The sequence below is a fragment of the Mus musculus genome, chromosome 6 (assembly GCF_000001635.26).
Source record: "Mus musculus strain C57BL/6J chromosome 6, GRCm38.p6 C57BL/6J".
Classification (NCBI taxonomy): Eukaryota; Metazoa; Chordata; class Mammalia; order Rodentia; family Muridae; genus Mus; species Mus musculus.
In genome coordinates, this window is record NC_000072.6 from 53,038,945 (window position 1) to 53,051,439 (window position 12,495).

The following is a 12,495-nucleotide window of genomic DNA, read 5'->3' on the forward strand; positions in this document are numbered from 1 at the left end:
CATTCATTCAACAGTTAATCAATCCAGACATTATTCTTGAATGTCTCTGAAAACTAAGTCCAGATTTCCCACCCAACTGCCTCCTCTAAGAATCTGCTTAAATCTGATTAAATTAAACTCTGCTTAATAATTCAGTTATTTTGCCAATTGTTAAGCCATTAATTATGATTCTCCATTTCAACCTGCTATTTGTTAAATATAATTTCTCAGCTTCAATTTTTATAATATCAGTGACTATAGATATATACAATTTCTTAGTAAAACTTACATAATTAAAAAATGTACCTATAACTATATATGTATATATTTTTCTATCTGCCCTTGTTAACCACAACTATAAATAAAATTGGCTGTGGATGACTAAATGTGGTTGCAAGTGCATTCCCACCAAGTGCTCTGCACCGCCATCCATCACTAAGAACGTGCTGTGAGGAAGGAAGCAAAGGGGCTGGAGGAGCATTCCTGCCGGGTTCTGGAATACACCATGAGACAGGAGGTTTCACTTCTGGTCCCAACTATCTTAGCGCCTTCTCACTTTACTCCATTTAGTTTGGGTGGAACACAAGGAGAACTCATTTTGAGAGAAGATTAAAATCTGATCCAATAATAAAATGTTTAGTTACTGGGCACATCAGTCAAACTGAAGGGTTCACTCGGGCGCAGCTCATTCTTCAGGCTTCTGGAACCGCGGAGTTACTCTTCTGAAGGAGGCCCGAGTTTGCTCGTGACTGACTCATGCTGCCATAGGGTTGCAAGGTCCTCAGTCTTTCCCTGAAAAGTGTATTTTAGTGTTTGAGGCTAGGGGATTCAGAAAGTGAGGTGATTTGGCTACCCCTCAGTGCTTTGGCCCATAAGAAGTCATTCTTTCTTTTGCTGGCAGAGATCAGAAACACTGTGCATAGAGAGACAGGCATGGAGGCAGGTAGAGTCTCTATCTAATTTCCAAATTACACATTATAAAACATCCACCAGATGTAAGCAGTAACAGCCTGGTATGTGTGTGTGCATGTTTATGCTCACATGCATGTGTACAAATGTAGAGAATACAAAATGACAATCTGGCTTAAATTTGAACACTGTCTCTTCCTGGGTAGAAGATCTATACAAACCCACCTCACAAATGCTTCTGACTTATAAACTGGCATTAAGGTTACCAACCTCACATGGTAGCTGTGAGGTGATGTAGGCAAATACTGATCATGGCCAAAGTACAGCACACAGCATAAACTGTGGCTACCTGGTGTTTAATGCCTGCCAAGAGCCATGCAACAATATACCTGGACACTAACTCATCTAAGGACTTGGCTAAACCCTCAGCACTTAATCAAGCGACTCAGCAGTGAAAGGCTCTCCTGTCTCTGCTTGTTTTGGACTAGTAGCAACTGTCTGCTTTCCTCAGGAGCCTAAATCACTGGGTCAGGGCTGCTGAGGTCCCTTTTCACAGAGGAATTAGTCAAGGACTGAGAATGCTCTGTGTGGTGGTGGTGGCTGCCTGGCCAATTTCATGGATAGTCCCTTCGTGGCTTTGGCAGATTCTGGCACTGTCTACTAAAATAAGTCTGGAGCCAAAATATGGCTTGCCTATTTTGACTTGTGTACATTTTCTGAATACAAGAGTCTATTGAGAGGGGCTAGGGTGAGTGGAGCAAATGTTTGTTGATTTCCCTGAAAGCACAAGCTGTTTCTCAGTGATGAGAAAGGTACACTCACTCATCACAGTTATGAATCAATACTACATCTACAACACTGGTTCCCAAGTGTGTACCAGGATTGCCATCAGTTGCTGGGTCTCAGCCTACCAGTTTCTCAGTTTGGAAACCTGGGGCAAGAGGATATGGAGCTAAGCACCTCAACTCCAGAAGCTGCTGTTGCTGCTGCTGGTGGCCAGGATGTCACTGCTCTATTTGTGGTACAACCTTACTAAGAATGTTAATTTCCTATCAGAGAATCCAGCACACCACCAAGCAAGGAGGGGACACCATTCACCTTCAACATTTGCTAAATGAATGAATTCATGAATCAATAAACAGACAAGTAAGACACCTTCATCAATGCTGCATATTCTGTTTTTATAATATTCTTTACAACATATAGAAACCAAGTGGCTTCCAATTTCCTTTAATTGGAAACTGATTGTATCTTAAATGATTTTTTTGTTTGTTTTTGTTTTTCGAGACAGGGTTTCTCTGTATGGCCCTGGCTGTCCGGGAACTCACTCTGTAGACCAGGCTGGCCTCAAACTCAGAAATCTGCCTGCCTCTGCCTCCCAAGTGCTGGGATTAAAGGCGTGCGCCACCACGCCTGGCTTAAATGGATTTTAAAGTGGAAAGAGACTACAATATGAACATTCACATGTACACTCACACACATTCCTACAACGGGCTGCTCTATGAATCTCATTATCACTGTCTTCCTTTTCATAATAAAACCTGTAGTCTGGCCTGGGCAAATTGTTGTCCATCTGAAAACTCTATCTCTTCATCGCCTGCAGCTATGTCTGCTCACCAACAAATGCTCTTTTTCATACACTGAAGAACTGACAGGGAGAAAACCAAGTGTAATGAAGATCACACAGGAGGGAAGACGATCTCTCCCCAGCAGAGGTAGGCAAACTTCTAGAAAATGCTACCCAGCAAACTTTTTGACTTGGCAGGCTATACTGTCTCTACGACTTAAGTCTCCCACTCCAGTGCCACAGCAAGTACAGAGAGTGAGACACAAGCACGTGACTGCTGCAACTGAACCTTACTTATGGACATGAAACAAGAGTTCAACTCTCATAGCTGTAAGACTTTTTCCAACTACTTAAAAATAATGCAATAACCATTTTTAGCATGCAGACCATACTAAAACAGAAAACAAGCCAAATTTAGCCCAGGGTCCACCATTTGCCAATCCGTATTCTTGATAACAATGAAGCAACAAATAGAAGGACTGGCCCTTAGAGCTGTGGAGTAGCAGGGAGAAGTTCCTCTCTTTTGTAAGGGATTGTATTCTGGAGTCCACGTCTAGGAAGCATATCATGTAACCCCATCCAGGTACCAAACACACAGAGCTATACTTTGATATGGGAAGACCTGAGCTTCTTTACATCTTCTTACCCTTGCTGTGGAAGACAGGGACTCAAGAATGCTAACTAGAGATCTGGGAACTGTAAAGCAAAGAGAGAGAGAACAGCAGATATCTCAGTCTACAGACCTATCCTGGCCACCAAGAAAGAGCACCTGGAGTCTTTACCTGAACCATGAGTAGCCAGTACAATTCCACATCCCCACAGGCTCCCAAGTGCATCCTATGTGACACATGAGTAAAGTAACACTCACTTTCCAACAGAGAAAGAGTGTAACCACCACAAGGAACAATACTTCACATCTCCGTGATGGCTTTCCGGATGCTCTGTGAGAGCCAGTCTTAAGCCTGAGGGTCTCCTTGGCTGGATCTTCCTCTGGAGACACAGTCTGCTCTGACTGCAGTCAAGTCGAATGCTGGACACAAACTGCTTGAGGACACTCACTTCTAGAATGGGAACTGGAGAAGTCTAGTGCTTTCCCGTTTCAACCTACAACTTTCAACACTGTCCCTATGTCACAGTGCCCCTAAATTCCAGCAACACTCTGCTTCTACCCACTGTCCCAGGTCCAGAGAAACTAATGGCAGTTCTCATGGCTGTGAGGCCAAATATTAAGGAACTCACATTAAGAGAAATATATGAGAAAGAAGTACGTAAATGAAAAAAATACAGAACGGAGAAATACGCAGTAGAAACAAATCTTGCCAAGAGACTTAAGCTCACAATGTGTTGCAGGCTGTGTAGGAGGGCAGGTCTCCCAGTTCAGCAGAGATCATGGGAGAAAGGATCTCTGCATATAAGAGGGTGAAAGGGTGCCATTCATAAGGAAATACGCAGGAGTTATCAGGGAAGACTGGCAGGTTGCTGGGGAAACTCTGGATTATCTTCGTAGCTCTTCTCTAAATCTAAAACTGCTTTGACAATGAAGAATTACTTTTGAAAAATCCAAAGAAGAGAAATCCGCACAGAAGAAACAAGAACAAAGTCACAGGCTTGGTTGGCAGTACAGAGATGGAGATAAATGGGGCTGCAGCTGGAGGGTCAGTGAGGTGAGGTGCTGGGCTGCCCACTGTGGGAGGATAGCATCTGGGCTAGCTCGCTTTGGAGTGGACACAATGCTAAGAAAAGTGTTTGGCCTGATCAACCTTTCCAAAGATTCCTGCAGCTGCTATGGAGGACAAGCCTGGGCAGTGGAGAAATTGAGAGACAAGGAGGCCAGGCAGCACTGGATGATGGTGGCTTCAGAGTACCAGTAACCTTACAAATGGCAGGAAGAATGAGTAAAGGGCTAGGGAAATGACTCGGTGAGTCAAATGCTTGCTGTGCAAGTACAAGTTTAGCATCTCTCAGTTAGCATCCCCAGAAGCCATGTAAAATTCAGACACTGTAGGAGGCACCTGTAATCCCAGCACCTCAGTGATGAAAAGCAAACAACAAGAGACTCTTGTATAAAGGTGGAAGGCAAGGGCCAATAGTTGAGACTATCCTCTAACCTAGTAAGCAAGTCCCAGAGCCAGGCGTGGTGGCACACACCTTTAATCTGGGCCACACCTTCTGCTGGAGACCTACATAAGGATACTGGAAGAAGGAAGATTCTCTCTTCTTCCCCTACTTGCCTTGTGGGACTGAGCAACTGCTAGATCCTTGGACTTCCATTTACAGCTACTACTGACCATTGTTGGGGAGTTGGACTAGAGACCGTAAGTCATCAACAAATGTGTTTACTTTATAGAGACTACCCATAAGTTCTGTGACTCTAGAAAACCCTGACTAATATACCTAGAGATGCGCACCATGGTACAGATACACACACACATATATATACACAGACAGACAGACAGATACACACACAGGAGAGAGAGAGGACAGAGAGAATTTTCTTTTCAGAATAAGCATCCATAAAGCCTAGCATGTTGCAAAAAAAGGAAAAAGAAAGGAAAAAACCCTGCAATTTTAAGGCACCACCTAAGGCCTAAACAACCTTCAAAACCAAAGCCTTGATATTCCTTATAAAGAAAATAAAATTGGGAAATAAAGTACATTGGATTGATTTAAAGGCTCTGATAAGTTAGATTTTGCTACTTTAAAAACAGCTACTTTATGAGTTCAATTTTGCTCAAAATAGCAAGAAGCACAAGGAAGCATAATGATGGTTGCTGGTGCCTCCCATGCAGTAAAAAGTGCCTTTTAGGAGAGAAGGGTAGCAATGACGACTACTCTGTAGATACATATACTGTACATAACCAGATCTATAGAACATCCATAGTATTAAAACTTCTAGGGGAGAGACAGGAATAGGAAAAGAACTTTTTTTTTTTAAGTATGTGGTGTATAGGAAAAAATGGTTGAGAAATGATGATGTGCATGAAGAGTCCTTGTACAACCTAACACAAAGCCCCAGGTCCCTTTCTATCCAGGCAAATTTCCTTTCCAATCACTGCTTAACATGTTATGTTCCCTGGCTTTCTGCCTCTGCTTTTTTTTTTTTTTTTTTTTTTAATTTTACTACTGTTAATCACATATACCCCAGGAGGTCTTTGTCTGTGGCCATAATCGCAGTCTTTCCTGGGAGGCTTGGGATTTTGTAGGTAAGACTGGGTATGAAAGGAGGCTGCTGGGTTAGATGTTCTCAAAGGCTCCTCCACTGCAAAGTTCTGAGACTCCTCTACAGAACCAACTAGTTAGAAAGCACCATTTGAAAGCCGTCCCAGGAGGTCATTCCACGCATACCAAAAGCATTTCATCAGGAGGGGTTCCTTGCTTTCAGCCCCTATCCTGAGGGCCAGCTGTGTTTTAGGAAGACTTCTTCTCTGTATTTAGCAAAGCTGATGTGCCTAAGCCTCATACTGGCATCAGGTGACAATGACAAGATTGCAGGCTTTCTAAACATCACCAGCTAGACAGGAACCAATTCACATTCTGCTTTCAGCTCTGAAGATGGAGGCTATGAGTTACTTGGGAGTCATTCTTTTAGATTGGTGAAAAAGGTCATTTAACATCTCTGTATAGCAACTATAGGAGCACAGCATGTGGATAGGAGCACAGCACGTAGCTCTACAGGAGCACTTCGCATGGATCTACAGGACCGCAGCATGTGGATCTGGGAAAAAGTAGAGCATAAAGCCCTGGATCTCAAAGTTTAGGTTTGAGGTCTAGCTGTCTACTGATTGAAATTGGACAAGTGACTAAAGCACACTGCTGTTCCAGCTCCTCCTGTGCAAATGGGGAACAGCCCACGCACCCCATGTGGGAACGGATCAGAACATAGAGCAATGCTGTGTGTGCTATAGGTATTTAACAAATGATCAGTACTATTATAATCAGCCATTTGGTTTTTACATACTGTTTTGTGCTTGAAAAATTCTCTAATCTAAGAAAAATTGATCCTAAAGCTCTATGAGGAATGAAATTGCTAAAACTCTATAGAGCCTCGAGAACAGTTCTGTTTTTTTTTTTTTTTAAGCCAAAACAATAAGAAACCTTAAGTATATATTTTATCTCCAGGATGGAGAACTCTAGAGTAACCTGCTGGCCTTCTAATGCACTGCTGGCAAGCACCTTCTCCTATCTAGAAATGCAAACTATGTCTGTTAATGGACTACCCTGCAGGCACCAGAATGAGAAGTCACAAGTGACAGTGACATCCAGAAACTATGAGACAGCATTGTACCTAAATGGATCAGCTCACAGTACAAATCAGGAAGTCCCTGAGTGGTATCCCCTGATAGAGGGTTTCACATCCTTTCTCTGAGTCTCCCAGAGAACTTGCCTATCTTCCTGACAGCACTTGCTGTTGTCTGGTTCCAAAGTCAGTCTTAGAAACAGATTATCCGACTGACAGGATCCTGAGATTCAGAGAGGGGGCAGCCATGGAGTTGGGCGAACTGCTGTACAACAAGTCGGAGTACATCGAGACGGCATCTGGGAACAAAAAGTTAGTCGCTAGTCTGTTTTGTGGGAAGGCAGAACATCTTTCTCAATGGCAAGACCATTATAATGAACGACTGTATCATCCGAGGAGAACTCGCAAGTGTAAGAGTTGGATGTCACTGTGTTGTGAAAAGCCGTAGTGTCATAAGGCCACCATTCAAAAAAATTCAGCAAAGGTGTTACCTTCTTTCCTCTGCATATTGGGGATCATGTCTTTATTGAGGAAGACTGTGTGGTCAACGCTGCCCAGATTGGTTCTTATGTTCACGTTGGGAGGAACTGTGTGACTGGGTGCCGTTGTGTCTTGAAAGACTGCTGCAAAATTCTTGACAATACAGTATTACCTCCAGAAACTGTGTTCCCCCCATTCACTGCCTTCTCCGGCTGCCCAGGACTCTCTCCGGGGAGCTCCCAGAGCGCACACAGGAGCTGAGGAGTGATCTCACCAAAAGCTACAGCCAGAAGCTTCTACCCCTAGCACAAGTCTAATGCCTCTGCTTCATATCTTTAATTCTTTAGAACTCTAAGATGAACCTGGAGATAAAGAGAGCAGTCAGTGACTACAAGAGCTGTCCTGTTTTTGACAACTTCTACTCTCCTCGTTGTTGGTTTTGTTTTGTTTTTTTAACTTTAGAATTTTTCAATCTTCCATGGCTCTGAGCATTTAAGAATTTAATAAGGCTGGAGAGATGGCTCAGTGGTTGAGCATGCTGGTCACTCTTCCAGACAACCCAGGTTCAGTTCCCAGCACTCACATGGCCCTACAACCGTCTATTACTCCAGTTCCAGAGGACCTGATGGATTTCTGGCTTCCAGGGTCACCAGACATACACATGGTAAAGACATACATGCAGCCAAAATATCCTTTCACATAAAATAATGAACTTTTAAAAAAGAATTTTAATAAAAACTTTAATAAGAACATCTGGAAGAGTTTTCTTTACACACTGCGCTTACACCTAATCTGTCAACAGTCGCTATACCATCGTCTGAGGAAGACAGAAAGGTCTGTTCCTGACTCCAGCCCTGCGGTCCTGCAGATGGCTGGAACTGCCTGGCTTGGGCCTGCAGAGCAACAGTACCCTCCCAGCATGTGGTCACATGACCCAAGTACTGCTCACAACCCTGTGCTATCCCCAGGGCACACCATCCAAATGATGACACTCCGCTTTCCTGCTGCTACGATGGAACCAATAGCCACACTTTCTTGTGCCCTGGGGAAAGTGTGATTTCAGAGCCCAGGTTCCTATTGGTGGTTAGAACATGAGGAAGAGAGACAGGCTGTGGTGACTTGTAACCATCCTAGTCCTTGGGAGGTTGAGGCAGGAGGAATAAGAGCTACATAGTGGGCTCGCATTTGCCTGGTGTGCTACATGAGACCCTGCTTCAAAACAACAAAAATAAAGTCAGTAAAAGAAAAAAATGGGGAGCAGGTGGTATCTGTTGTTTTAAGGTGGCCTTAGTTGTCCTACAGTAGTTAATAAAAGACTTAAAAAACACACACAAAAAAGAAACATATTTTACAAGTGAATCTCTATGTGTGTGCGTGTGCATGTGTATATGTGTATGTGTGTGTGTGTGTGTGTGTGTGTGCGTGCGTGTGTGTGTGTGTGTGTGTGCGTGTGCATGTGTGTATGTGTTTTCATTTTCCATTCATCAGCTGGAGGACATTTAAGAAGAACAATGAAACCATGGAATTTGCAGGTCAGTGGATGGAACTAGAGGATATTATCCTGAGTAAGGTGAGCAGAAGCAGAAAGACACACACGGAGTATTCTCCCTGTTTGTGGATCCTAGCCACAGGATAAGGGGAAGCTGGGGGGTTGGGGGATTGGAAAAGCAGGGACTTTATCTGGGGAAAGAGGGAGACACTAAGGACATGTGTGGGGGAAGAGAGACAAAGACAAAAAATGACTCCAAAAGCCACAAACATCTTATGTTTATTTAAAATACTTATATAAAATACATATATACATACACATATACAAATAACTTAAGTGAAGTTGTGCCACTTGGGGTGATAATACTCCCCTGAGAGCCATAGAATATCTAAGAAAACCTCCCATGCCAGTCACGGGAAATCTCCCTTCCAGTTGTTGGCAGAGGAATCCAAATTTCCCAAACAATATAGGCTATGACCTCAATCTTGGTTGCCTCCCTGAGCTTGAAGGTAAGACAGACACAGGCATCGGAAGTCATCAAGTTGAAGCTGACTTGAGTACCTTCCCTGAGAACTGGCTCTCAAAGGGCTGGGAGGTGGTGTAGAAGGGCCAAGAAGAAGAGCAACTGGTAGTCCTACCCAGCTGTTCCTGTGAGTCACAACAAAGACTGGGCCAGCAGGATATCTGCAATGGTGTGACAGTGGCACGTCTAGCTTGGGGGTAACCAACAGCTGACCAACTAGACCTAATGCCCATTCAAGAGACGGGAATTTATGCCTGGCACTGCAGGGCTATAGCCAACTACCTGTGACCGGGGAGGTCACAAAACGGAGAGAGCCTAAAGCTGCCATTTTCTAAGACCAATGTAATGTCTAAATGCACTCTGAATATTTAGCCTTAGATCCATAGGTAAGTATGGATATGAGTGTAGCTTATATCTGTAAGTGTACCTTATGTATATCTACAGAAGTGTAGCTCCTAATCCTAATCAAAGAAGTTTCTTTTAGCAACATATATGGACACTAGAACAGAGATCCACAACTAGTCAAAATGCAGAGAATAAGTGAGCATGAGGTAACCAACCCAAACGCATACATTGCCAATGCTACACCTATACCTAGGACTCAGGGAAATTGATGGAAGAGAGGGTAGAAAGATTTTAAGAGCCAGAGAGCCAGGAGATCTGCTGTGAAACAATGTCTTCTATATATGACAGGGAAGCTGCATCCATGAACTCTCAACCATATGGTTGCCTGAACAAGGTCTGCATAATGATAGTACCATTTCACATGCCAATGTGGACAGGAGAAATTCCTATGGTTCCCTCTTTAGAGCTACAAGGGGTTAATGTCTGCTGAGAGAGGGAGAATCAGTCTCCTCTGGGGACAAGCTCCCACATGGGTTGTCCAATCCCAAGTGGTCAGCCCTGGACACATGTAAATATGAGCAAAGCTAAATGGACTCACTCACTAGGATGTGTGTGTGTGTGTACATATGACAATGATAACTGAAGAAAAGATCATGAATTTGTAGACATAGGAACTGAGGGTAAAGGGAGGCTCAGAGTAATAGACACATAGTCCTCACATATGTAGTCCTCAAAGAAGTTATTAAACACAAATAAGAAGCAGTTTCTGTCTATTGTTTCCTCCCTTCTCATCTGCCCTAAGGTAACACAGAGGAGACTCTGGAGTTAAGCAGACCTGGTTCTTTAGCTTCAGTGTCTTGACCTATAAAATGCAGGTAATAACAGGATGTCTCATGAAGATTTTTTGTGAGCAACAATTAAGGTGCTGCCCTGTGCTGTGCTGTGCTGCGCTGTGCTGTGCTGTGCTGCGCTGTGCTGTGCTGTGCTGTGCTGTGCTGTGCTGCACTGCGCTGCACTGCGCTGTGCTGTGCTGTGCTGTGCTGTGCTGCCCTGTGCTGCCCTGTGCTGTGCTGTGCTGCCCTGTGCTGTGCTGTGCTGTGCTGTGCTGTGCTGCCCTGTGCTGTGCTGTGCTGTGCTGCGCTGTGCTGTGCTGCCCTGTGCTGTGCTGTGCTGTTCCATGCTATGCTGTGCTATGCTATGCTGTGCTGTGCTGTGCTGTGCTGTGCTGTGCTGTGCTGTGCTGTGCTGTGCTGTGCTGCGCTGCGCTGCGCTGCGCTGCGCTGTGCTGTGCTGTGCTGTGCTGTGCTGTGCTGTGCTGTGCTGCCCTATGCTGTGCTGTGCTGTACGTCACTGGTACGTATGCAGTTCAGTAAAGCATCCCAGCTACTACCTATTACTGTACCACTCATGCATTCCATGCTCCTTTAAACTACTAGAGTATTGCTAGCTGATCAACAAATGTAAAGCTCTCTAAAGCAAACTTGTCTGTTATTACAAAGAAAGAACTCGTTAGCCATCTACCAGCACGCCTACCTCCCTTCCCACAAGCCATAGAAGCACGAGGCCCAGAGCCCTTATGGCTCATGGAGGGATCCTTGCGATTAAGTCATCACTAGCGGACGAGTGCACACCTGGGCCATACACATCGTAAATGGATTCCTCTCCACTCGTCCTTCACCCCTCAGGTGAGCACAAAGGTTCATGTTCAGGAAAAGACCAAGTAAAATCAGTTTTTACCTCAGAGGGGAGAAGCCAGTCTGGGGAAGCAGAGAAAGAAGATGGATAAAACTCAAAGGTCTGAATGAACCCAGCAGCTTGCCCTAGACCCCTATATGAAAGAAACATAAACTTCCTGAACCATTAATCCATACAAGGTTGGGCTTATTTGCTATAGTTAGCTGAAAAGATAAACCTTTTAGGCCAAAAGGATCACTTTCTGCAAACCATGACTTAACTGAAAATTTACAATGCCTCTAAACATGCTAATAGTAACCTCATAGCCACAGCCCAAGAAGACAGACTGACAAAAGCAGCTCAAAGGAAATAGAGGGGCATATTCCTTAAATATCCCTGTGGTGCTTAAAGATCACTTTCCATATTTCATTCTGTCCTTCTCTTCTGTCCAAGCCTCCATGACCCCTCTTCTTTCTCTTTTCCTTTCATGGCAGGATCATCTCTATCTCAGACTGGTCTTGAACATGCTATGTACCTACGGCTGGCCTTGAACTCTTGACTTTCTTGCCTGAGCTCCCCAAATGCTCAGACTATGGGTGTGAGCCACCATGCTCATCTTTCTTCCATGTCTTTCAATTCTTCCAATACAACAACAAAGTCAGAGATGTATAAAGTGGTCTAATCAGATGGAAGACAGAAAAATAACTCAAAGCCTGTAAATTAGTGTTTTCAAAGTGTTTATTTCAAGCAAAATGTGAAAGTGGAAAAGGACTAGATCACTGTTTTCAGAAGTCATCTCATCTGAGTCTTGGGTCTGGAGCCATCTTGGTAGATAATGTAAAAATGAAGACTATGCAGTTGATATCTGTTTAAATATCTATCTTATAAGCTTAGCACCACTGTAGAGAGGGGACACAATGGTGAGATGTGGAACCATGGGCCAGGTTTCAGAAGGCTCATCTTCTAGTCAGAAGAAACAACAATTAATGTAATAACAAAAATTTAAATGGTTATGTGTTATCTACTCTAACCAATAACAATGAAGGCTTCATCAGCTAACACTCACTGAATTCAACATAGACACTGGCATGTGACCCTCACAACTGCTCTGTCTGGTAGTTATCATATTCCTCCTTCTGCCCATGTGAAAACGATGAACTATCTAGCTACTCAAGATCATGTTACTACCCCTGGACACTTGACAGCAATGGCGGTTCCCTCAGCACATGAAGGTGCAAAGCACAGAGGAAATGTAGAAGCGAGGCTCCCTGCTTGAAGTGCATCCTCATCCC

The 12,495-nt window shown here is 43.9% G+C and overlaps 1 protein-coding gene and 1 pseudogene across 2 annotated transcripts in view; one reads left to right on the top strand and one right to left on the bottom strand.

Moving 5' to 3' along the window:
- The window catches only part of Jazf1 (JAZF zinc finger 1), a 300,560-nt gene that overhangs the window by 270,880 nt on the left and 17,185 nt on the right, over positions 1-12,495 (bottom strand). The gene's annotated exons all lie outside the window — the stretch shown is intronic.
- Gm15573 lies at positions 6,906-7,489 on the top strand (annotated as a pseudogene).